Source organism: Excalfactoria chinensis, chromosome 7 (genome assembly GCF_039878825.1).
Source record: "Excalfactoria chinensis isolate bCotChi1 chromosome 7, bCotChi1.hap2, whole genome shotgun sequence".
Classification (NCBI taxonomy): domain Eukaryota; kingdom Metazoa; phylum Chordata; class Aves; order Galliformes; family Phasianidae; genus Excalfactoria; species Excalfactoria chinensis.
This window is the reverse complement of record NC_092831.1, coordinates 28555892-28583366: the sequence shown is the minus strand read 5'-3', so window position 1 is coordinate 28583366 and position 27475 is coordinate 28555892. Positions and strand designations below refer to the sequence as shown.

Here is a 27475-nt window from a genome sequence, read left to right as displayed (position 1 = left end):
CCAGAGATCACAGAATCATGGAATTACTCAGGTTGGAAGACCTCAAAGATCATCAAGTCCAACTGACGGGGAATGGGAACAGAACAAGCCCTGCATGATCCATGAGATGGAGCATCCTTAAATAGATAAGGAGCCAGCTATGTTTTTCACAACATCTCCAGCAGCTTTCCAAGTAAGCACATTTAGCACAGACTTCCAGCAATGCACAATCCCCATCACCTGCAAGTCCCAAAGCACAGTTCCCTTAAGCTCTGATCCATCACCCACTGGCATAGGTGATGCTCTCCAGAAAGCTGCTATCCCAGTACCTCATCAGCCTGTCTGCTCCCACACCCACTCGGGGTATGTTCTGATGAGGCGAGCATGGAGGTGCCCTATGGCATTACAACTGAAAGCGACATCAGAGAAACACGCCACGATGAGGCAGAAAATCGCCAAAGCCATTTTCCCTGTTCAAGAGACACTTCCATCTGCCACAAGCTCAGTCCTGCCAAAACACCACATCCTTTGGGACTGCTGCAGCCTAGCAGCCTGGATGTACATGCATACTCTGGATTAATTCAATGGCTGATTGAAAAACAACAGAAATCATGCTGAATGTCAGGTGATCCCGCTGTAGCCATAAATATCTGGAAGTTGCGTGATTATTTAATGCTTTCCTCTTTTCGTAAGCCTCTTAAGCAGCAGCACATTCTCCAGAGATCATTGGCTTACTGTGTACCAAAGGAAATTAAACTACAGTTAAATTATGGTAAATATATTTCATTCCCCCAAGGAATGTCTAGGTGAAAGTGCTTCATTTCAAATGGAAGCTAAATTAAAAATAATAAAAAAATTATTTAACCCCTAGCATAAATAGTAAGGCTTGTGCAAAGCCTTGCAAGAGCATATCCTGACAACCACTGCAGTATATAGAGAATGTTATTATTTTGGAGTTTTAAATCCATTTCCGAATTGTATCCTCTAGCAACCATTCTTCATTTGGTAGGTATGCATTTTATGCAGTTCTTTAACTAATAAAATTAAAGACCACAATAAGCAATTTGCGTCATTTACTGACATCCACCTGTATCCTGTATTACCATACAAAACACAAGAAGAGAAAGAATCTTACCATTGGAACTGGTTCAACGCTTAGCACTCAGGCTTCAGTTTTGTCCTTCTTTTTTCTAATGTCATTTCTCTATAATTTTAATGTTGTTCCTGGAGATGTTTTTGGGTTTCTTCATAACATGAAGTCTAATAGGAACCAATTCTTTCACTATTCTTTTAAAGCTTGTACAGCATGTTGAGTAATACACAAGGAATACTCCTGCCCTCCCTACGCTGCTATTTAACAACCTATAAAGATGCTGAGCACAGAAATCTGGAAAGAGTTCTCTCATCCTTAAACATATCCCAGGGAGTGACCTTAATGAAGTCAGTGATACCACCAACCCACAGCACCTAGCCAGTCACTTCCAAAACCCTGCAAAGGAGTTTGTTCGAACTGAGATACATAAAAGGAAATCTATCGATAATAAACAGTCATAGAGTGGTGAGCTGAATGGCTTTGCTAACGGCTTTAAATTTAAGAGCCCACCTAAGACTGAGGATATGTGCTTTAGTGATGGAGCTTGGTACATCAGAAAGCAATTAAATCAAATGTCTTCGAATTTGTTTTAACTGGCACTCAGGACCAGCAACTGACCAGTAATAACGCTTAAGTAAAAAGCAAGTCATGTCACCACTGTACAAGAAGTACAACCCTACAAAAACTAGGCAATACACTGCCGTGGGAAGGCACTAAAGTACCCAATCACAAGCAATATGAAAAGATCCAATCCAGCAGCCAAAATACTTGAAAGTACTGCAAATGCTATTTAATCTCCTGCCATTCACACACTCTCATAGGCCACAGGCAAGAACATGGTATTTTTCTGGTGGTGGTGGGGGGGTCTGCACTGAGATACTAAAAGTCATTAAGAAGCCTGATTCTCAAGCACATGGTCATACACCGCTTGCACCCTTGTGCTCTTTATCAGCACTACAGCAAATATTTCTATAAGAAGAGCGCTTTCGTTACTCAGTTTCTATGCAGGTATTTGAACATAGGTTGCACCAAAGGTAATGCCTCCTATTTATTTCCATGGAAACTACAATAGACACAGAGCACAGTAACATGAGCTGATAGAGCAAATTCTCAGCTACGAAACACCACTGAGCATTAGTGGGTACAATTTTTTCAACACAGAGGAATTAAAGACACACCTTTGTTTCACACACACTTAGATGTCAAACCCCATTCTATCAGCCTACCCCTCTGCTGACATCTGTCACGCGGCAACAAACTGTAACAGAAAATTGGAGGGAAGGTTCAACCTCTGCTGCCATACCACCAACATCTGCCTCTGACATCATGGGCCAAGTGAATATAATAGCATACATTACTTCTAGAACAGCTCTTGGACAAAGTATATTTATAAATACGAATATATATATATATATACATATATATATACACGCGCACACACACACACACACAATAGATGCAAGTACAGATATTTCTTCAAGACCTTTCAACCCCCCAGAGAATACATAAAACATAATTATTTCTTTAATTATGGGTAATCAGACTAAAATACATAACTTTATAAAGTTATAGGTATCATTCTAACAAAATTATACACAAAAATGAAAAGCCCAGCATCCCATACCACACAAAACACATAAAATGATGCATGGGTTCAGTTTGCCTTAGGGTGGGGATAAGCTGCTGCTCAAAGAACTTCCAGCTTATGTTGGTAATTCCCTGCTGTGAACCTCACGATCCATTTTTACAAGCAGGAATAAAACAACATCACACAGGCTGAAGCAATGCTTAAAAAACTAGTCTTCAAATGCAGTCAATCAAATGAGTCCAATAGCAGCATTCATGAGACAGCAATACTCTATATAAATGTCTTTATATATTATTAAAAACCATGGTATTATAATATTATGGAAATACAAAGAAAAGTCAAGAGGGTTCCAAATATGTCTGAAAAGGGAACTTGAAGAGTTAAGTCTGTTTCTCTTCCTTTCACCTTGCCTACCATAAACAGCCTGGTCTTTTACAACATGTGAATAAGCCATTTCTAGCAGCCATGTCACTGTTGTGTTTTTCCTTCCAGTTATTTTAATGAAAAACCTTAGTCATCACACGGCTGCTTTTCACGCAAAATTAAACTGACCTGTTGGCCAATACACAGATAGAGCAGAAAGCTTCTGAGTGCGCACACCACAGCATCAGTCTGACATTTACTGTGGTCCACTCCTTACTTTGTAAGTGATGGCAGCTCTCTCTCACTGTAAGGTCAAATGAGCAAAACCCATCCACGATCATCTCCTGATGTCTAAGTATTGGAAACTCAATGATGGTAAACAGTCAGGCTTAATGGAGAATGGATGGAGATGTCCCAGAGGACATCCAAACATCACTCTGCATTCTCACTTCTCAGCGTTACTGCAATAATCATAACTGCAATTACAGAGTTACAAACATATTTATAGGCAAGCATGTTCCAACAGGTCACTCCCATGAAACAACGCAATAGAGGAAACATAACATAAAACATACTTGCTTCTTTGCAAGAACAACCTTTCCAGATACTTAACCATCACAACACTAAAAAAGATGGGCAACTTTTTTGTTTCCTTTTCCCATTATGTCCTGTTTGTATAATACCTCTCCCTCCTCTAATGTACAAACCCATTTCCCAGTAACAGAGCATCTGAATGTCATCCCCTTCTGGCCCATGCATTGCAAAAGAGATTTGAAGTTGTGCAGACAAAGTAGGCATAATGATGCTTATAAGCAGGAGATTTTCAGGAAAAGAAATAGCTGAAAGGAGAAAAGTACAGTTTTTGCCCCAGTTTCACATATGCTGAATAAAATTACTACTGAGTAGAAAAACTGCTGAAAAAGCAATCTGGTGAAAGGGATGAAAAAATAGGGTTTAAATGAGTTTTGTTTGATGCACATCCAGGTAAACACTCTAAAGAAGAGCAGCTATAAAAGAAAAAAAAATATATATGCAGCTTTTACAGGCAACTCATTTTCACATCTGCTTTCATTCTTTTCCAGTAATTTCACAGGAGAAAAAAAATCATCTGCATCCACAGTGAATAATGAGGAGATAAGAATAAGGTACGGAACCAAATGAGACACTTCTCTTTGCAAGACTTAGTGCTATAAAGGAGCTGCAGGAGCACTCAAACCAATCGAGCCTCAAATTTCTTACCTGGAAACCTGAAACTCTTTCTGCTCACTTCAGTATGAAAGAAAAAGAAAGAACATGAAGACCTCATAAGAGAGGCTTCAGGTCCTGCACTTGAACAGGGAATTGTGAAAGTTTCTCAAACGCTTGGCACACAGCAAGCTGTTGTACAATTCTACATAAAGCAAAGTCTGCTGTACAATATTTTGGATCAGCAAATACATTTTTCCCCCCTCTTTCCTAGAGAGACAGGTTCAGCCTGAACATGTCCACTTGTAGAATTAACAAGTGAGCTCTTCCTTGGCTGACAGACAGGTGAATCTGTGTGAAACTCACTTTTCTCCTTGCAGGATTACATCTCAGTGCAGTTATAATTCACCTCTACTTTCTTCAGCTGATCAGAACTGTCTCTGATTCACCAGCAATCCTCTTTGACGTTCAATAGGGTAACAGTCAGTTACAAGGTACAAAGAGACATTTCAGAAAATTATCTCTTTGTACCATCTGGAGCACTTGAAGCTCTAACCATTTCCTCTTCCCAACGGACTACAGATGTCCAAACTCCCATCCTGCCCAGAGGGAGGATTTGAGGCCAGCAAGCTGACCAAGAAGAGAGAAAATCCACAGAGGGAGCTTCCTTCTAGCTAGTAGCCATCTGGGAGTTGCTACTAGCAAATATCCAGCAGGATTGAGGCACAGATCCTACATCCATTGCTATGAGACAGCCTACATTATGCAGGACACAATTCTTTATTATCCAGTCTTTGCTGCTCAGAATAGACAAATAACAACAGCTCCCAAAATACCCAGCTTTCATTTTTACCTCATGCAATGCTTTGATATCTCCTGGGAGCACAGCCCTTTGCAAAGCACTCCAAGATTCAGCCCAAATGGAAAACATGTAGCTGGTGGTTGTTTTTTCTTTTCTTCTCCAGATATGATCGATAGCATCTATTTTTTATTTGCATCAGAAGCACATACACTATATTTCACATCAAACATAACAGTCCTCCTTTTTGCTCAGCAAATGGATTATAACCAATCAGCTGTGCACCCTTACAGCCAGCAGATGTAAGTGCATTTTTCCCTCCAATTCAGCATGCCATGAAAGGACAACCTGTTCTTCTGCCTCACAAATCTTGGAAATAAAGCAGCATCAGCTGCTTTGAAACAAACAGAAGCAGCCTTCCTTTCCTCTCAGGCAAATAACTTGTGTTCTGCCAATAATGTTTTCTCTCTCTCTTTTTTAAATCCTATTGTAAGCTCTCAGCATAAAATAATCTGAGATGAAGTAGGAGGGAGAAGCATCCATCCCCACTGCTAGATAAGGAGCAAGAAGGGGTTATAGGGCTGAAAGCATCACAAAACAAACTATACTTTAGTCAGAGGAAAAAAAAACGTCAACTACAACCCAACAACCCTTCTCAGACCAAATTCTCTCCATCCCAAGGGCTTTTTCTGTCACATAGACCCATGCACAACCTCAGAAGAACCATAGAAGCCCTTTCTTCCATGTCTGCTCCCACTTACAGCTGAAAGGCCCAAAACACAGAATCCTAGAATAACAACTGCCAGCCCACGGCATCCCTTTCTGCAGCCCTTAGATCACCCCCAGTTTAAGCGTAAGAATGATTCAGCTCTTTTAGAGCTGAATTATACCTTGGCTGATAGCAGAATAAAAGTGCCAACAAAGGGACTCCCTCCTTTTTCCACTCAGTTACCATTACAAAGATTTGTCTTCACGGTGCCATTCTTTAAGACCCTGGCATACATGGGATTTCCCATGGCATAATCACTGAAACGCAATTACAGAGAGTTTACTCCCTTCAATATGAATGGTATTTGAAGAGCATACCACAGCTTGGGGAAGGCAGAAAATAACAGACATTTGGCAGTCAGAACAGTGCTCAGATAACAACAGTGGCAATACTTTTGTTTTCCCTTACTAAGGATGCTACAAAAACTCTATCTCAGGTACCCCAGAAACCTGAGGAAAGAGGGAAGAAAACATTGTTTTCCTCTTAAAACAACAAAAAGCATCCCTCATTTTGGTACCCACGCAGGTTTCAGCACGGCTCTTGTACACTCAAGTCCCAACACACAAAATGCTCAAATGTTTACTTCCCCACCAGCCACATACCCTGAGTGCTGAGTAATTGCTAGGCAGTAAAAGAGACTCCTCCTCTTCTCGCACAGATGAGGCAAGATGGTGACCCCCAGAGCCACAAGTGGCCAAGCAGACTTTGGTATGGTGCAGATCAAAGGATTTGGTGACAGCACTAAGACCCAACAGCTCAAAGCACATCTCTGGGATGACTCATGCTGAGGAAGAAAAGCACTTGCTGGTGACTCACAGGATGGCAAGTTTGGAGCTTAAGCTCTGTGTTCAGTCCTTAGCCCAAGATCCTTTAAATAATCTTTTAATGTAAAGTTTAGTTCGCATACCAGGCCAGCAGAGCTCCTTCTGCTAAAACTAATTGGAAATGGATTGAGAAAAGCCACTCGCATTAATCAGTCGGAATGGCAAAAAGAAAATAAGCTGAAAAATGCCATTAAGTATATCTTCCTAGAGCAGATCAGAAAGCCTGCTAGCCAAGCCACAATGATGCAGCAAACACCCTGACTTAGGCTCTGTGGAAAAGCAAGCCTCTGTGCAGCACGGACCCACAATCCTGACCTAGCTCTTGTCCTCCCTACAGGACTACCAGATGACTTCCAAAATTTGCCAAACGTGACATTTTCATGATAGATCACCTGCAAATGAACAGTGAGGTTCTAATTTCGGGTACTCACAGGCAGACTGGTAAGAAACAGGATCAGAGAGCAGACTGATGGACAGACCAGATTCAAGTCCTTTACCCAAGTCCTCTATCCCATACATGCTCCCAGAGGAGCAAAAGCCCTCATCTCCACGCAGCCAGAGCACATCTCCAGGAGTAGCCCACATTCCTGAAGGCTGTTTGACATTTGTTTTGATGAATTACTGAAGAAAAAGACTGCAGTGATGGTCTGGGCACTCCTCAGCAACCCAAACAAGTGACTGCTCTGAGACAACTCACGAGCTGCCAGCTCAAACGCTTCACAAGTCTGGAAGGGGACAGATGCTGCCATTTTTTTAAAGTCTTCCGCAAATGAAGCTCATCATTAAATCCAGGATGAAAATAAGGGATAACACAACGCAAAGAAAATGAAAAGGCACAAAGCATTTTTGGGAAAGCAATTTATCATAAAAGTGGAACTATTGTAAATTTGAAGTCTCGAGGTAGGCTATAACCACAGACAGACTTCATTTGAGACAACATGGAAAAAAAGCCTTTATCTGTTGATCAAAGAAGCACATACCCAAATTTTCTGGACTGACTGCATATTTACCAATGTTATGCAAGAAGACTAAAATATTTTATCAATGAATTTCTTTGCAGCTTTTCATTGCCAGTAAAGCTGAGCTATAGCACTTACTGCAACTTAGACTGATAAATTAAATACCTTAGGAATTTAAATTTCACAGCTAAGAGAAGAACAGAAATGTTGATATCCATAGACTTCTAAGTCTCCAAACCAATATTTCCCATGGCTACTTTGTTACCACCACTGCAGACAATCGCTCACATATATGGCTAGGATATGAGTGAAAAAGAGACCAACTAAAGGCCTGTTATTTTTTAATATACAGAATAACAGAAAAGAGTACAAGTGTCCCTGCAGCCAAGAAAATGAATGCTGTATAGCAGGAACCCCCTTTGCATCCATTAGAGCAGACATAGCCCAGGAAAGGTTACTCAGAGGTTATGGAATCATCACTTCTATTAGATTTCTAAGCTGGAGAAGATAACCATTTATCTGGAATTGTCTAGGAACAGTGTAATCTCACATGACGCAAGTGTACAAGCTAGACAACACCGCTCCTCCAGTTTTAAGATACTAAATTGCTTGGACCTCTTGCCCTTTTGTTATTTCCACTGACACAGTCCTTCCTGTGCCTATAGATCATAAAACCCAAAATAATAAAACTAACAAGTAACTCAACGCATGGCTCAACTCTCTTCATACGTATATTTTACAGACCTATAAAACTTGCAAGAACATTAAGAAATATTAGAAAAATAACAGTAATCGTGATCCTATTCATAGACATTCTTCAGAATTTGTCCTTCGGCCTAAGATCTCTATTTCTCCCAGTTATATTGCCTAAGACATTTCCAAGTGGCCAGCGACCTTTATCTGTGTCAGTGAGAAGTCTTTTGATCTTCTGCCTGATAATCAAATTAACTTTCTCTTCCCCACATTACTATAAATCCATTTTCCTGGAGACTCAAACGTAATTGCCTTACGCTGTAAACTCGAGATATTTCAGGAACAAAATCATTGTCACTTCATTGTCTGGGGATGGAAGTGTGTATCTACTTAAAAAGTTCAGCGGCTTGGCAAATATCCGTATTTGAACTATACAACTGCAATGCTAACTCCTTGTTTTGGGATGCTTGTTTACATCTCTATATACAAGATAATTTTTTGGTCCAGTGAAAACACATTTTGATTTTATTAAAGAAAGGTAGCAAGCTAACAGCAAACTCATCCAGATCTTTAATGAAATCTTCAAGAAAAAGAGACAAGGGAAAAGGTGTGGCAATCCTTGCTTATGTACCATGGGAACAGCCTCCCATGAATCCAACCCATAGAGACAAACCTACATACTAATTAAAAGAGCTAAAGACTCTTTGTCACTTCAGTCTCCCCTAGTCAAGATCTGGCTAAAATCATGTTTTCAAGAGCTTTCAATTCCTGGCGTATTTGAATAGTTTCTATGCTTGGCATCATTCTCAAGGCACTGCAAAGACTGTGATGGCTTCACTCACAGTCAGGGGCTGTCTTCAAAAGCACCCCCACCCTTATATCCAAATGGACACAGCAGTTCTGTCTTGCCCGCTGAGGTTGCCTGCAGGGTCTCTCCATAGACACCCATTTAAGTGACTCTGGAGGTGGCAGTCCTTGCTATTTCCACACCAGTTCTTTAAGAGAGACAAGGAAGCAGTGCTTCCCAGCATTAACCAGAGCAAGCATGCACCTACCAGACTCCCAACCTTACAGCCATCCCAACATGCTCTTGACAGCCATCACTTGGTTTTATTTCAATAATTGCAAAAGACATCTATTTCAGCATTAGTTGCATGCCTTTACATTTACCATTTGTTTCCTCTAAGAAAACAAACAAACCAAAAAAGAAACTAAAACAACACTATAATGAAAACTGGGCAGAAATTAATATAAATTTAAAAAAACAAAAGCACAAAGACCTTTTTAAGCCTAAGTAGACCTCTTACACTACACTTGAGAATGGATACATGACATGTACATACATACATATAGAAACCCAAATAAAAAGTGCATATACAGGATATACATTATATATATACTTGCTAATTTTGGAGAGAAGGGGAAGAAAAGGAACTTGAAAGTAGTTCTCCCTTTAGTAAGGGAGCCTTTCCAATAACCTCCACTTTTGCACACAACACTAATTCTGCTAAACTTCAGAGCTAAGTCAGATGTAATTACAGGCAAAAAAAGGGAAAAAAAGCTTGAAAAGATTATATACTTCTGACTGCTTCGGGTAGCTAAATACCATCCTACGGGGCTTTCTCCTCTGCTGTATAAGCGTAACAGTTTCATGATGAAACAAAACATAATAGTAATTGTTAAAATAAAGCCTATTCAGGTGGCAAGGCAGAGTGTGCAATTTGAGCACATCTCTGGGTCATTGTTTCGCTATTGGAGGACTGCAGTTTTACAAGCACTAGGACTGCTAGCTGGTCCTGCCGATTTGCCAGGCACGTTTGGTACAGTACTTCACAGCTCCTCTGTCAGATGGGAAAAAATACCACTTGTAATAACAGGTATTGTCCTTCTTTCTTACATTGTGAATGTTTTCAGGGTATAATTCTTTCTTCCACTGTAAGAAATTACATTTGAGTTCCTTTCACACAGGCTTATTCAGTGTTTAGAATCCTGATATGAATGGAAAGTATCATTATGCACCATTGTTATGGTGGTAATGGGAGTAGCTGTGTAGCTTACTTGTGATGTTTTCATGTTAATGCTCTGGTCAAAGCATAGCATAAAGCATATTCAAGGATGGAAATAATTCCTTATTGTGAAGTATTCAATTCAGAAACTTTATGAAAAGTCACGCTCTCTTGATGAAACCCAACCAAATTGTCTTCATGTTAAAAACTCAGGATAGTTTCTATCCATTTAAAAGATTTTTATTCCCTGCTCTCCCAAACATCAAATGATCTTAATTTATCCCCCTCCCAAGCAGTTAAGCACCCTTACATTTCCATACAAGAAAGCTTCAGTTTGTTGTATTTCAATGTTTTACGAAATGAAGTGCCAGAAGTATAATCTTTACACATCATGTTGCACTCCATTGAAAAGTGTTTCAGATGTTAAGATACCAAATAGGCAGATGATGAATTTACAATCCAGCTTCCCCAAAAGTGGACTGTAACGTTTTATACATGCTCTGAGATTAGTTCTCCCTCCTCCTTGCTGAAATGCCCTCACTCAGTCCAGCTCTGCACTCCTTACAACTGCTCCAGCTCTTTCTGCAGATACTGGCAAGGCAAATCATTACACCCGTAATCCAATATGGTACTTTCTACAGCCAGCAGCTATTTTATTCTGGATGGTACACCTGTAACAGGACAATCTCTAGATTTAGTCCTTCTCTGACAAGAAACAAGGCACAAAGAACAGGCCACAGAAAACATGCAATGATGTGTGTTTTCTCCAGAGTCAAACACTACCATTCTTTTTCTTACACAGCAATACTAATCCAGTGGCAGGTATTCATATCAATAGTTTTGCTTACTTGTTTTTGTTGATTTTGAATAGAATGCTTCTGTGACCCTGAAGAATGAAGAAAATTAAAGGTATGCGTGAAAAGGAAAATAGTCTTGGAGGCAACTGTTTGATTTGGGGTTTCACAGACTTCTTCTATTTTATATTTATGCATTTTTGCACTTGGGCAGACTTCTGTATTAAGGAGAACGCTTTAGTTGGACTTCAACGTTCCCACTTAAAACAAAATGTTTAACATTTAGATAATCTACACTGTAAAATAAAAATTCAAATTACTGTCACAAAACCTAATGGAATCACATCATTTAAATTCACTGATAAACTAAGGTCATACTGCTCAGCCTATAAAGGTTTAAAGTGGGAACATTAAAAGAAATAAGCTGGAAAGAAAATGGGCAGTAAAACAAGGGGAGAAACATGGATTATTTCCTTTTTTCTTACTTAGAAAATATAGGTGGCAGTAGGGGACGCAAAAAGGTGCTCGGCATGGGAATAATTCCAGAGATCCTCTCATCAGCTTCAGTAGAAGGAAATAATGGTAACACCGAATGAAATGAAACAATAAAATAAACTGAAAGAACTCAGTACATCAGAGCCTGACGTCCCAGCTTCCCTCTGAGTTAAGATTAAAAAAGATTTAAAAATTAAACAAACATACATGAGGAAAAAGGAGGTGAAAGAAACAAGTAAAAAAGAAAACTATCCCCTCAGTAAGACAACAGCCAGTTCTAAGTGGTTCTAACACAGACAAGGCCTCCTTACAATTTTTTCCTTGCAGAAGTGCTGATTTCACACTCTAAAATGTGCAATGCTCATCAACATCCATGATGGTTGAAGCTTTCAGGCAGTGTCCACCTGCTTTGGCCAGAAAATGACTTATGTATCCTAAGACTCAAATATCACCTCTGCTGCAGCCTTGAAGATCACCAGCAACTCAGCTCTTCTCACAGAAGACAAGTGATAGGACATAAGGAAACAGCCTTAAGCTGTACCAGGGGAGGTTTAGATGGCATTTGATGAAGAACACCTTCATAGGGAAGGCATACAAGCATAGGAATGAAATGCCCAGAGCAGTGGTGGAATCCCCTCCTCTAGGGCTCTTTAAGAAACAAGTGGACATGACTCTAAGGGACATGGTCTAGTGATGGGACTCACAGGTCAGGCTGATGATTTGCCTTGATGACCTTGAAAGACTTTTCCAATCTAGATGATTTTTGTGTGATTTGTATGACTGCCAGCCACTTCACTGCTGCTTCAAATTCAGCATTGCCAATACACACACACACCCCTCAAGGCCAGGAAATGCAGTAGTGCACTTGACATTCTTCTTTTATTAACCATCAGGAGGCCCAGGGACTCCCCAGGTATTAATCCAATGCAGAGCTGTCAGCGCTCTGCCAGAACTTACTAACAGCACAGAGCAGTGTCATGTTGCTTGTAAATGATGAAAGATTGCCTAATTCTTCCCTCAAACATTCACATACATCTGAAGAGCACAAGAGATGGGTGACAAGTGACAAAGAATCAAAATGTTTTTAAGCAATACTTCATCCTGCAGGAAACAAAGAGCTTTGTGTGCCTGTCTTGGAGACTAGAAGAATATGTTCCAGAGTACAGAAATAAATCATAATTATCTGCATTCTGGCAGAACGAGAAGAGGAAGAAACAGGGTTCAACAGAAGTAATACTTTTGCTTTTTCTCCAAAACAACAACAACGTGACCACATTCCTTTCCCAAATAACTACACTTTCCACCAAGACACCTGAAGGCTTGTGCCATTTTAAACATAAATCATTAATGAGTTATTCCACTGAACCATTTGATAGCATCTCCTTCTTCCCATGCTTTCAAAGGGAGAGCTACCAAACTATTCTACAAAGCCACCTGCAGTCAATATACTTTCAAGGGTTTGTTTTTTTAATGTGTTGTGTCAGGAGATAAATATCTTTTCATCTCCACTAAGACAGATAAGAAGCCAAATACTTCAAGGAGACTGTTTGATATTCGAAACTTGGAAAAATAAATGACAACACATAAATTGTACCTAAATAGAAGAGCACAGCTACGCAGGTAGAACAGATTGTTTTCAAGATATTACACTCAAAAAAGACACTTTCTGCAAAGTAATAGTTTTCTCAGCTCTTAATTATTTTGGGTCATTTGTGAACAAAAAGCATTTTCTCTAACGCAGTGAACTGAAAACAAATATATATATATATATATATGTATATATATATATACACACACACACAGTGATACATGGAATTTTTCAGAGAATAATATCCCTTTTCCCACTCAGAAAGTAACTTATTACAATTGCTGAAGATAACTTACTTGCTAGAAAATCAAGATCACTAACAAATACAAACAAAACATTTCTGGGTTTTGCCTGTGCAACATAGCATTAAAACTGATGAAGTATTGTAATTTTCACATAGTCTGCATGGTTCAGTACAATAAGGAATTCGTTACATAGTCTGAACAAAGCATCAACGTAGATGAAGAACTGACCAAAATCATTTTTAAGGGAGAGAGGAGAATGTTCATTCAAGCTTAAAAAGAAATTTCTCCCAAGCCACGTTTACTTCCCACATTAATTTTTCAGGTCGTATTATAATCAGCTCTCAGAAAGCATATACTGGTTTTGAATGCAAGCTGAAAAATCTCTAATATTGCATTAAGTTATTATACAGGATCAATCCAAACAACCAAATTAACAAGTGAATCTCAGGCAGGACAAAGCTAAATCCAACAAGCAGCCTCAGTACATTCCCTCTTCTATCCCCACCAGAATTCCATCTTGCACTCCTGACTTGGACAGCAGTTAAGGGTTACTATTGGCTTCACTGTAACAGCTTCACTACACTGTATCCTTAAACTTTCCTCAGTAATGAGCACACCCCTGCTCACCATCAGCACCCACAGAAGAGAACATTACAACACAGAATTCCACATACTTAAGAAGTCTGAGAGTGTTTATTCTGATTTTTACAGTGGTCAAGGTTGATTGTTTTATTTCGCTGCTATGGCTTTCAATAACCACAGTTTTCCCAATATGAAAACAGCATTTATTAAAAAACTTAGTAATTCATTACTTTGTTTCACCAAGTCTGCTCATTTTCTGTCATACTGATCATCTAATTTGCTTTTAAACCATTTGATAACCCAGGCTGGATCAAAGAATAATGGCAGCAGGGTAAGAGAGATCACTGCCCCTCTCTATTTTGCCCTCATGAGCCCTCAGCTGGAGTGCTGTGTCCAAGTCTGGGGCACACAGAAAAGATTTTAAGTGTTTGAAGGGCATCCAGAGGAGGGCAGCGAAGATGATCAAAGGGCTGGAGCACCTCTCCTATGAAGACAGGCTAAAGAAGCTGGGCTTGCTTAGAATGGAGAAGAAAAGGCTCTGGGGAGTTCTTCACTGCAGCCTTCCAGTATGTGAAGAGAGCTCATAAACAGGAGATAAATCAACTTTCTACATGGGGTAGATAGTAAAAGGACAAGGGGGAATGGTTTTAACCTAAAGCTGAGAAGATGAAGATTATAGGTCACAGGGAAGTTTTTCCACTGAGAGAGTGGCGAGGCCCTGGCACAGGTTGCTCAGAGAGACTGTGGGTGCCCTATCCCTGGAGGGGATAGGTCCCTAAACTTACAGGCAGCGCTGGATGGATCTGCAGTGGTCCTTCCAATAAATTCACAGCTCATTTCCACTAACAGAAGTGATACTGTCTTTCTATGACAGAGTCCAAAAGCACGCTAATGACAGGAACACAGTTAACTGCACTTTATCTCTAAATGCTTCTCAGTAAGCAGTAGTGAATGCCCTGAACTCAATGCCCATAAAATGTATGTGTGGTCTTTCTAGCCTAGGACCTGAAAAAACAGAACCACATTACCCAGCATCTCATATAAACTAATTATCTCTACTGAAAGCAATTTAGTTTGGTACATTGCTACTGAAGCCACACATACAGTATCCAGATTGCTGGACGAAGGAGTTGCAGAAAGAGAAAAGGGTAGGAGGTAGTATGCCCTGTACATGCAAGTGGACACAGCCTATCAGCCACATTAGCTTACATATAACTGAGGCTCAGGACAAGAGAGCGTTAAAAGAAAAGTAGATTATTAACTAAGCCAACTAGACTTGGAACTTCAGCGATTTGCCTGTGGAAGAGGTAAACTTCAATTTTATACCTAGAACTCCCATCCCTCAGCTTCTGAAAAAGGAGTTGCAAATGTAAATGAATGAAAAATTGCAACCAGAAAGGAGGGATAAATAGGAGCTAGTAGTAGAAAACAGCAGCCAGCAGAACTGAAATGCTAGTCACATAAGTCACAGTACATAGAGACAACAAACACTCCTATGTCATATTTTGCTTAAAGAAATAAAGAAAATAAAAGAGGGGGGGAAAAGGGGGAGAGGGAGGGAGCTCTTCAGCCAAGTGTTTCTGAAAGACAGACATCAATGGAAGAAGAAACCTTTCCTGCCCATTATGCACAAGATAAACCATGCACTGAAAATAAGACAAGTAATTTGCTTCATATTTCTGTATGACAATCTCAGGAGAAAAGGTGAGTGAAATAGTGGAAATACAAGGAAAAGAGAAAATGATATCGTTACAGCTGAAGGATGAACAAAAGTCAGAGCAAGATAAATCCACGGACCTAGGTATGAAATTACAGATCTGGTAGCAAGGTTTTATATATGTTTATATACACACACACAGGAAAGGTCTGAATCACTATATATGTATTATATATATGACCCTGTAACCTGATATAAATAAATCTACTTAAAATATGTAACAAAATCAGTAAGCCTTCTATGGCTAGAGACTAACAGCAATCATATTTAAGCAGGAAGAAGGACAAGAGAGTGATCAGGACCGCTTATATGGCTGTTGAACTGATTGCATTAAGATGGCAGAGCAGCAGCATTTCATTTTCCAGAGAAAAGGCTGTAGGTGTCCGCCCTGTCAAGTAAAACTTAACTGTGACAAATGGTGCACTAAGTACTGTGTGTTTATACTACACCTGCTCATACCACAGAATAATCTTAGTTTTGCAGCTAAGATTTCATCTTGCATAAGCTAATGTAACTAAAATATACTTAATGTAACCTGGCTAAAGTGGATGCTGGTATGTTGAAAGTAACAAACACAGCTGTGCTCCAAGTGCTGCTCATCAGTTTTATGAAGACAGTCAGCTGCCAAGTTATGGAGTTATGAAGTTTAAGAAAGCCTTCAGGATTTTATTTTTTTAATCTATTAAATTCTTTTCCATTTTTATTCCTTACAACCTACGTGTTGAGCAGCAACCAAAACGAGATGTTGTAGGCATTAGAAACAGCACACTTCTGTGTTAGTCAGCTTTCATTCTTAAAGATCATTATGACAAAAATAAAAACCACCACCAAAGGAAACAGGAGGATGTGGAGTCAAACAAAACTGTATTTGAAAGCAATAATGAGGCTTCCTCAAATTCTTTAGTTACTCAGAGCTGTCTTTTCTTGCTTTCCTTTGGTTGCTGCCATTACTCCAGGTAAACTGCGCTTAACTGAAAGAACACATTCACATGGAATTCTACAAGCATAAACTATTTCCAAATCAGGTATGGATAATCCTATGGTATACAAAGTGATTTTTCCAGTCACACCAATAAGGTAATTCTAATAGTCCGTATCCACTTAATAGCAAGTCTTTTACATAAGCTACTCTAAAAGACTCCAGAAGGGTACTCTAAGTTTGAAAGCTCACTGTGGATGGCTTACAAAAGTAGCCATGGGCTTCTGTCTCATCTTGAACAAAAGTCGTCACCTAAAGTTGATAAAAAAACATGACAAATCTGTACATTGATATTCAACTGCCCTACTTCACAGAGCTTTTCTGGACAAGGAGAATACGTACATTCATGCTGTTTTCTACTCCTATAAGAGACACCGACTACTCTGTATTTTAGTTTATTTTAATTATGAAAAGTCACTTAAAGCTAAAGAAGGAATAATTACTCTGAGGTACCCTAAATAACAAATTAGATTGTCTGGATTGCACGTGGCAAGCAATCTTCCCCTCCCTCCACTCCAAGTAAGTGGTGGTGACAGCTTTGCTACAGTGGCATTCATCACTTGCTTCAGGCACTCAATTTTTTGATCAGCGTAGCTGATATGGTAGATTTAACCTGAGACATGAGAAGTTAAAACAAACAGGGTGTGATGGAGCTGACAAAATGTGCATCTGGAAAAAAACATTAAGATCACGATTCTGAGGAGGGACGTGGCTCAGCGGGCACAGTGAGGATGGGCTGATGGATGGATGATCTTACAGGCCTTTTCCAGTCTTAATGATTCTATCATCCTACAAAAAGGATTTGATCAAATAAAAGCCATCAGAAAGACCCTGCCTTTCAAAAAAAAATAAAAAAATCAGTAGGTTTTAGCTTCACTCGCTAAGTTAATTTACTGCATTGAAAGAGAAATATTTCAATATTTACAATTAGATTTAGCTGAGACTGTTACCCTTTGAATCCAGGCATTTGTACCAGTACTTCCTGCATACAATGTTCAGATAAAAGTCAAAAATTAACTGAATGATTATCTGGAAATTTCCATAGAAGGTCAGGCCTCAACTCAGCATCCTCCCAAGCCAGCAAATAGTCTTGCTCAACTCCTGTAGGAAAATAAGTAGTTGTTGCTCCATTTTCACTAGTTATACCAATATTGCTGGTAAGGTGAAACGCCCAACTGCACCTACCAGCACAAGCAGGGAAAGCAGCAACAGAAAGAAAGGACCCAAAGCCCAGTTAAGAGGACCTACAAGATACAACTTGGCAATGCAAGTAATATGGCACTGATGCCAGCACGCTGCCTGCATACTGAGGCTTTATATAAGCATTGTGTATGCAATCTCCAAGTATTGCTCAGCTCAAAAACTCAATTTCAAACTTCTGCTTAACTGTAATTTCCAGGTTAACAGTCTTAAAATAAGAATCACCCAGGGAGCCCTTTTTAGGGAGATTATCATCGCTACAACTTTGGTGGTTTTGGCAGAAAAGCTGTTTCTAAAAGCATCATCTTATGAAACCATTGATGTGAAACAACATAAACTGCAGCATGGGCTCACCAGAACCAGCTGATGCTTTTCACCTGATTTGCAGTTTCCTAGCTCAGGGTAATTCGTTGTTAGTGGCATTGATGACTCAAAACTCAGACACAGTGTGAAAACTGCACATTTCCTGAGGTCAAGGGCATGAGATCTAAGCAGCAATAAGTAAATAAATCAATGATAAAGTATTCAGAGAATACACAGCTACAATCACAAAGCTGTTTTTTTTTTAAATTCCCATTGGCCACTTTCTTAATTACATAAAGCTGTACATAACATCTCTACCAATGCGCACTATCAGCTCAGAAAAGGTGTCTTAATAAACTGCAAATACAATTTATTTTCATATTAAAACTTAAACAGATTAATCTATTTCTAATGTTGTACACTAACAACTCAGTTCTTTCCCACTACATTACTGTCACTGCCATAATACTACTTGATTTATACAATACCAAATAGCATCTGAAAGATGGACACAGAGATGCAATTGTAGCCAACAGAAATTTCTAGAGAACTGGATCTTCTTCAGTTGCACTGTAACATTTCTGAGTTTGGACAGCTGAGGTGCTAATGTTAAAATAAAATTGATATTGTGGGGCTGAGCAATAAATACAACGGCCCCTCTACGCAGCACTTAACAGAATGGGAATAGTAAAGTAGCCTGCACAACACAGGATTTTTGCAGCTTGGGAAATAACACAGCTTACAGGTAATTTAATTAATTAGAAAGCAGATTAGAAAATTCATGTTTCTTCTGTTGTTCCATCTACTATGGTAAAGGAAAAAATAGAAATAGCAGGCAGTACTACTTTTCAGTATTTGCTTGGACTTACCTAACATCTCTCCCTAGTGCTAAATAGTCATATGAGCATGTAGGATGGGAGAGAGAATTCCCCATCATGCAGCTACATTAGAGTGCCCAAAGTCAAGGCTTGCACTGACAAACCTGCTGCATAAACCCTTCGATCCGCACCCCATGTTACAGCAGCACAGTTTGAGGCCAACGCAAGCAGCTGGTGACAATGACTACCTGCACAATGGAACTAGAAGCATCTTCCTCCCACTTTTCACAAGGAATGCTGCTGAATGATAAGCACCTGAGCACCCACAACCAGCACAGGTATACCAAAGTCCTGTTCTGCCTGCATGGGCTCCTACTGCTCTGAGCAAAAGCAGCCTCTGGCAGGAGAGCCAAAGCTGAAATTCAACAGGGTTTGTTCAAGAGGAATGGTGTCTGCATCTCTCTCAGGCACACTGTTGTCATTTCCCCTGCTTAGAAGAAACTTGCAGATCTTCAGCACAGATTAATCCACATTATGCAGGTTACCACCTATGTTTTGCCTATGTTGTGATGTTAAAACACCTCCTGCATTGCTGCCACTTCCATCCCTGCATACCATGGGAAGTCAGACTGGGGAAAAGCACAGCTATCATCTCTCCTCACGTCCTAACAATCCATCGCAAGTCAGCTATAAAATAAGGTGACCCAAGAGAATGAAGCCAGAGAGAGCATTCAGACATCCCTTATACTGATAGATGAAGATACGACGTTATGAGAATAGCCTAACAAATATTTAATGCTCCACCAGCCTGTCCTGTCAAGGCTGCTCCCACCCACCCTTCAGAGAGGACTTTCACACAAAGTATTTTGCTCTAGGTGTCACTGCATTCAGACCCAATTCAAATGGGCATTAAAACAATTTTCTAGGAAGAAAAATACTTATATATATAGATATTTATACATACACACATATATATATGTACACACACACACACACACCAAAAAGAAAGGAAAGCTCCAAATGCTTTGCTACCAAGGAAGCAGACATTGCTGCTTTCCTTTTCTCACGAGTCATTTCTACCAATTTGACAACTTCAATGTAGTATGCCTTTCCCTTTTTAGAGGAGGGCTCATTTTTCCCTACTGATGCTACATGCTTCCACTATACAATCTTATGGCAGTATTTCAGCTTGGAGAGGTAAAGCTGTTAGTTCCCTAAAGCCAACCATACGGCCACAGTAATGTAAACACTCCCCATTACATCTGTCTACATGTAGGTTGCTACCCATGAAAGAGAAAATGTTGTGATTCCTATTTCAGGTCCATGTATGTCAGTGAATAACAACATTTGTATTGTACCACCACCCCATGTGTGACAGTGTCAATACATGCAGGAGGATGCTTCAGTATCCATCACTTTGATTCTGATTTTCAATCTCAGACCTCAAAGCACCAACAAGGATGATCTGTGACATTTTTTTCCCTCTTATTCCATACTTCTGAACAGCCATAGCACTTGCAGCAAGTAACCTGTTCTAAAGAGCAAAGGCTAAGCTAGCAACACAGCTTGGATCTCCCTAAGACTGATGCAACAGAGAAGAGAGCAGTGGGTTCTCTAGGCGACCCTGCCATCGCACTGTGTGTGTTCATTGGGGTTGCTGGGTGTATTTCATGGAAGCTGCTCTGACCTCAAGATCACACCTAGCAGCACAGCCCTTCTCACCTCAGTAGAACTGACAGTGTAAAAACATGGCTGTTCAAAGCAAGTGGATACGCCTGTGTATAAGCATGCGTTTCACAACAATGCAGCAACATTTACAAACCCTTATTTTCCTCCTCTCTCTTTCAGAAGAAGCAAGGATTTTCTTTCATAGCAGAGCTTACAAAATGCCTCTTTAAAATCCATAGGATGCTGCAGAAGCTGACATGTTCATAGTGACTAGTTTTTTCATACAGATTTATATCTATTTGATTCCTTAAGTGGAGCACAAGGCAACAGGCTTGCATATAAGTGAGCTAAAAGCAGATGTTTTTCAAGTGAGGACCTGTTGTCTTGTGCAGCTCTGAAGGAAGTGTACGCCTGCTTCCGAAATATGGAGATGGGACTTTAAAAGCACAGATGACAGATTTGTTTAACATGAACATTCATGAAGGATAAGCACTGCATGTACTTCCACACTACATCACCTCTTCCCAAACCCAAGTAACCAAAGCAATCGTGGCAAGTTTGGACTTCTGTTATGCTGTGGATTTTGTTTAAAAATCCTCTTTCCTTTCTGTACTCCATAACACAACTAAAAGTCTTCTCCACCAGAAGAAGATAACTGAACAGCTTCACCTTCCAAAAATGATTAAAAGGTCACTTTTTTGATTACATTTAGAACTCAAAGACCTCAAAGCACTTCTTATATACCCTCTACCATCTTCATTTCTCTTCCAATCACCTTTTCCTTTACCATTTTGCTTACATATTTATATGATGCATGCTATTAATAATTGGATCAGAAACCTGTCAAGTAGTAATGAACTTTCAAGTACAAAATTAGAAATCATTTTACTTTCTCCATATAAGAAATACAGTCCAGAAATAATTTTGCATTGTATTCTTTAAAGGCCAGTTACAACAGCAGATATAAAAAGAACCCTCATGCTTTTTATTCTTATATAAAAAAGAAAGAAAGCCACACATCATTAAGCAGGCAAAATATATTACTTCAGTAATATAGATAATTGAGTACATTTATCTGCTTTTATATATTAAAACAGCAATTTTCAATGAAGGGTCAGTTGTCAAAAATAGCATCTGAAATCATTTTTTACTTTTTCAAGTTGACTTACTAGTCTTACTTAGAAGACAGCTTAAAAGGTTGTATTGTTTGGGCAATGCACTCATTGACTTTGCATACTTTAGCGCACATACAATTAATTCTGTATCTCATCCCTGCTGCTGACAGGAAGTACTGGAGGCAGTACACTCATGACAGCAAAAGCAACAAAGAATCCAAGTGTTTTTGCCAGATCTCAAACACATCCAGCTTCTCAGCACAAGTTTTGTTACTGGCACAATTCCTTATAGGATCAAATCTAACAGAACGGACCATAAATTCACAGCAAGGAAATAAACAATGGGGGGCAAACAAAAAATCCCTCTCAAACACACCACACCTACACCAATGCCACTGTTGTCTGCATGTTCTTCATCAGTTGTCCTGCTCCTCCTTAACACCTCCTTTCCTAATGAGTCACCGCAGTGGCTGCATCACCTATCCTCCAATTCACGTTATTTGTTATGCCCCTGAATTTTCTGCTTCATCTGCATCACTTGACAGTCCTTGCTACTGAAACGTTTCCAAACAGATAGAATACACCAGTCAGATAGTTTCCCTTCTTTCATCTTCACCCTGAAATAGGCCTGCTGTGCCTTGCTTAACATTGCACCTCTCTATCTCCTGTGCTTTTCTCACCCATCTGTCCCCAGCGCTTTGGTTTCCCATCTTCTTTAACAGTCACTGATGCATATCTTCTATTAAATTACCACTTGCCAATCCAGTTAAACACTGCAGATCTCCATTTCGGAGTTTGCTTCTGTTCAAAGAATGCAAGTGCTCCGAAGCTGGCAGACAACTGACAGCACCATTGCACTGCCTTGACTCAAGACAGATTTACTAAGCCATCTCGTCTGACAATTTATTGCTGCAAAAGCTGGTTGTTTTTCACTTCTTTTCAATGGTTCTCTTGCCAGAAGACTTAAACTAGTTGTAAAACCCGCCTTCAGAGAAGAGGCTGTAGATGATGCCTTGGGCAGTGACTCACTCCTCCATCACTCCCCTCTCCTATCGCTACAATGGCAGATATAAGGGCACTAGCATGTGAATGCCAAGACTCGGCCCAAAACTATTAACTCGTGCTTGCTGAATGTCTCTGCAGCAAAATCAAAATAGAATAAAAAGGAAATCTATACACCACCACCATACGGCCAGAAAGCTAATGAGCACCAAGAAAAAATGTGAGCTTAGCAACCAGCCAATACAGGTGAAGTAATCATTAGCCATCTTTTCACTGTGACGACAAATACTACATCATGAAAATATTTATACCCAAATAGAGGCTTTTACTACACTATCATCTTTTAGCACAGCAGTGCACTGGCCTCTCTTTCAGGTACACCTCAACATCATTATGAAAGTTTACAGCAATTTGTAATGAGATAAGACAGTTAGAAAATGAGAATACTCCCATGCTCAGCCTGCAATTGCCACAAAAGTGTTGCTTTATGGAAATTTATTGATTCGTTACAGACTTGTACACTATTTTGCATTTCAGACTAGATCTTGGCCCTGATTTGGAATTAAGCATACTAAGAAGTAGAAACATTTCTAAGCAGATGATTCACTTAAACTCTTCTCTAGATTCCAATGCAATACAACCACCTCAACGAAGAATAGCAGCATACACAGCTGTTTAGAATGTGTTACAAGTAGTGATTGGAAAAGGCTAATCCACTCCTGGCAGACAATAAAACAAAGCCACTATTCTTTCATGTTCATTATGGTAATATCTGAGCATCTCATTGTAGATACAACAGAAAGAATTTGGATGAGTTATTTCTCAAGGCCACTCAACTTGAAAAGATCTGGTATTCATCAAGAAAAATCTCAAATCTACTTGATCCTTCTCTTTATTGCAGTGAAAGTAGGGCAAAATCTGCAGCCTCAGATATCCTCCCTATTAGCATAACAAACCATCAAGGCACAGACAAGTGTTATGCCTAACAGCCACAGGCCCGCTGAGAGAGCAAAGCTATGTCAAGAGAGAAGAGACTGCCACTACTAGAAGACTTAACAGCCACAGGACAGCACAGTTTAGCGTCAACAGAGGACCTGGAAATTCCCCTTCTGACTCCAGGTTCTAGGCACCAAATAAGATGAGATATAAGATGCTGCTGGCTCAAACTATGCCATTTTATTTTCCTTCGTTAAGCTATCAAATGTCAATTGTAATCTAGCAGCTAGTGTTATTTTAGGATAATCTTTCTCTGACATTTTCGGTGAGACTTTATTTGCAGACTGCTATGATTGGAAAATATCATTTTAGGCTAATCTTCCCTTTGACATGTTTATGAAAATGCAGGCTGCTTATATGTTTTTACTTCCTCTCCAGCTGTTCTCAGAGAACCAAGAAAGGCCAAGGCATAAATTGCAAACACAGTGTTTGCTCCCCTCATGTCAAACTGTTAGAAGTAAAGAAATGCAGAATTTCTAGGTCCTTTTAAAGGTACTCCTGCTTCTGAACTGAGATTGAATCATCTGTTATGGACATCAACACACATCATTTCTAGGTTTAATCTTAATGCCGCCTTCTTTTATTTCATAAAGTTTTAAATGTCAAGTGATGCACTGCAGGAAAAAAAAAAAATAAGCTTCCTCAGATGGTTTTCCAAATATAAAAGTCGGATAATAGTAATGGTATTAACTGATTCCATAGCAGACAACTCAATATTGCTGCTTTACATACCTAAGTACAAGGTGCCTGTGTACCACTGTACACTAAGGTCAAAGTCATAGTGATGAGAGTCTGATGTTCACACTGTTGGCCTTCTGGCAAGTTCTCCTACAGGTACTACCTCATTCATTACTTCCTAATTCACATTTTTTAAGCAGCAACATTGTCATTTATATATTAAAACGTTTAAATATTAAAAACCACTCTCCATATATAATTAGTGAATTGAGATAACATACACAAGCCAGAGTTATTGAGAACAAAAAGTGTAACAATGTCAGAAATGCCCGTCTGAACAAAACTGAACAAAATCCAAGTCCTCTGAGATGAGGTAGAAATGGATCAACTCAGGGTACAGAGTTGAAAATCACAACAATGAAATTAAATACTCAGATCTGAAAAGCCAGCAGTCTTTTTCAAAGTGCCTTCTGAAACATAAGTGTATTTTCTCTGCTTTCCTTTCCAAGTACTATTTCCTATTATTACTCTAACAACACAGAAATTATGACAGCGAGAATATTATTCTCACAGAGCGAGAACGCTTCAGTTTTTGGGTTGTTTAAATCTACGCATTAGTACAAGTTAGCTTTTCTAAAGAGTGTTTTTATATCAAGCATATCAAGATAATAAAAGAATTTAAAAAAACATGCCTCTTTCACTCCCTCATAACCCAACCATCAAAATGAAGCACTTTTATCCTTGGAGAGCCACTAAATGCTAAACATTCTGATAACTACTGTTAGCTGTCAGGCATGCTATAATGCAAAAAAGGTTAAATCTTATACCATGCTGTACAAGACGCATCCGGTTAGAAAGCATTTACTGCCATAATAAACAGAGCATATATACATTCATATCACCACGGGTGCTTGAGGAACAACAGAGACTATAGTACCTTCTACTAGGACAGGAGCATCCTACCTTTAAGGGACTTGAGTTAATGTAGATTAATTTATTTTCCAGTCAGCAGATAAAAACACAGTTTACTTCAGTCATGCTACACTGAATTCCGTTTTGCTCAAGATAACTGCATCTCAGCTTTCTGGGGGAAGACTTGGAGTGAAGCCATCCTTACTTTACATTTGCTCATCAAGTCTGCTGACTCATATCAAATTAGAATCACAATCAAGATATAAATCAAAAGGTCAAAGCATTCTAGGAGACAGAACAGACATGACTCACCTGGTCTGAATCATTCAAGCTGCCTCATGGCTCCCAGGTAGCTCCAGCAGTAAGATAAGCAGCGGGTGACCGGAATGGCTCCATACATCTTATGTGACAAAGAACACAAGAAGTCCTCAGCAGCAAAGAAGCCTATCTCTATAAAAAAAGAATAAGACTGTTATTTTCTTTAACTAGCTAGAAAACAAATATACCAATAGTTTACTTCCAGTTAATTATCCAACCACATACATACTCAAAGTAGTTCTCCAAAAAATACTATCAAGTTGATAATACACAGTATAGATACATCGCAAGTAAGAGGTGAAGATCACTAATAGCTGAAATTTGAAACAGCAACAAAGGACTTCTACTTCACAAGCAGCAATAAAACATCATTACTGTGCTCAATCAGTGACCAGCCTGTACTGCTGCTAGAATAAATGAGTGTTGATGCAAGGTAGCTTCAATCTACATCAGCTGCAAATGACCTCAAGATGCCGGTGTAATCATTGAAGACAGCTGGGCAAAAGGGTGTGAGCAGCCACACAAAACCTGTTTTAAAAACTTGTCTTCACATTAAGCAACCCTGCTTTTAAAAACCTTTGTGACATGAATCAATTTGCAGTTAGATGATTAATAAGGGCATTTTAAAACTATTATTAGGACTGAGTTACTTTGTATAATGCTCTGTGTTGTTTAGGATGCTGTTTTCAGAATTTTCTCTATCCTACGTCAATTCAAATATATCTGCACCTTCACAGTAAGCTTTTGACTCTGAGAAGAAGGCTTTATCATCCTAGTGAGAAATACATAAGTCTGTCATATGTTAGCAAGGTCATCTAAATTCATGCCACTACCATCAACATGTGACTTTTCTTCCCACCCATTTTAGCACTGCTATTTGCTCTAGGGCCAATGACAGATTGAATGGCCATTTTTGGTAAAGATAAAGCCAAAGGCAGAGTAATGTCACTGTAAAGAAGTTACCCTCTGAGAACATTATATAATCCCTGTTATCATTATTTATTTTGCAGATGAGTTTGTGCAGAGATATTCCAATAATGTAAAATTCAGGGCAGATTTTCTTTTTAAATGATTTTCTGCACAAGTCTTCGGTCTCTCTATGAGATGTGCAACTTTTCTACATTGTTATCTGACAATGCAAACCCTTTAAAGCAGCTGTTTTCTTCTGAAGTGAAGAAAGATGGATGAAGAATCAGATAAGCTGGTTTCCTCTAATGCACTGGTCTCCAAACTTTTAGCTTCCTTAGGTCTCTTGGGATGAAGAGGAATTGTCTTGGGTTGCATAAAAGCAGGTTGCACTAAAAGCAGTGCCTATGATTTATTTCCATGAAAACTACAGCTCATACAAAGAGCTATTTGATAGAGCAAATGCTCAGCTACAAAATGCTATTCAACACAGACATCAGCACTGGCTGAGCATTTTTGCTAGCAATGAACAAGAGCCTGCGTGAGCGTTCATAAAGATTAACACCAGTGGAAGTGACCCACTGTCACTGCTGCTAAAACACACCACCCACCGCCTCACTGTGCTCACATCCACTGTTTGATCTCCATAAATGTTCAACAAGCACCAATGAATGCCAATGGGTGCCATTTTTTCCATGTGGAGGAATTCAGTGACACACTTTTGCTTCATCTGCACTTGACGTCAGTCACCATTTTGTCAGCCTGCTCCTCTGCTGCCATCTGTCACACAGCAACAGACCGTAATGGACTACTGGTGGGGAGGTTCAACCTACTGCCATACCACCATCTGTCTCTGACATCGTGGGCCAAGAGGCAGTACTTCTGGAGTAGTCTTCAAAAA

The 27475-nt window shown here is 39.4% G+C and overlaps 1 protein-coding gene across 1 annotated transcript in view; it reads right to left on the bottom strand.

Annotated features, from left to right (window-relative positions):
• ZNF804A (zinc finger protein 804A) overlaps nt 1-25704 on the bottom strand; it is a 170678-nt gene extending 144974 nt beyond the window's left edge. The window contains exon 1 of the mRNA XM_072342444.1: nt 25663-25704. The gene's annotated coding sequence lies outside the window, so the exon portion shown is untranslated. The remainder of the gene's footprint in view (nt 1-25662) is intronic.
• Between the last annotated feature and the right edge of the window lie 1771 nt (nt 25705-27475).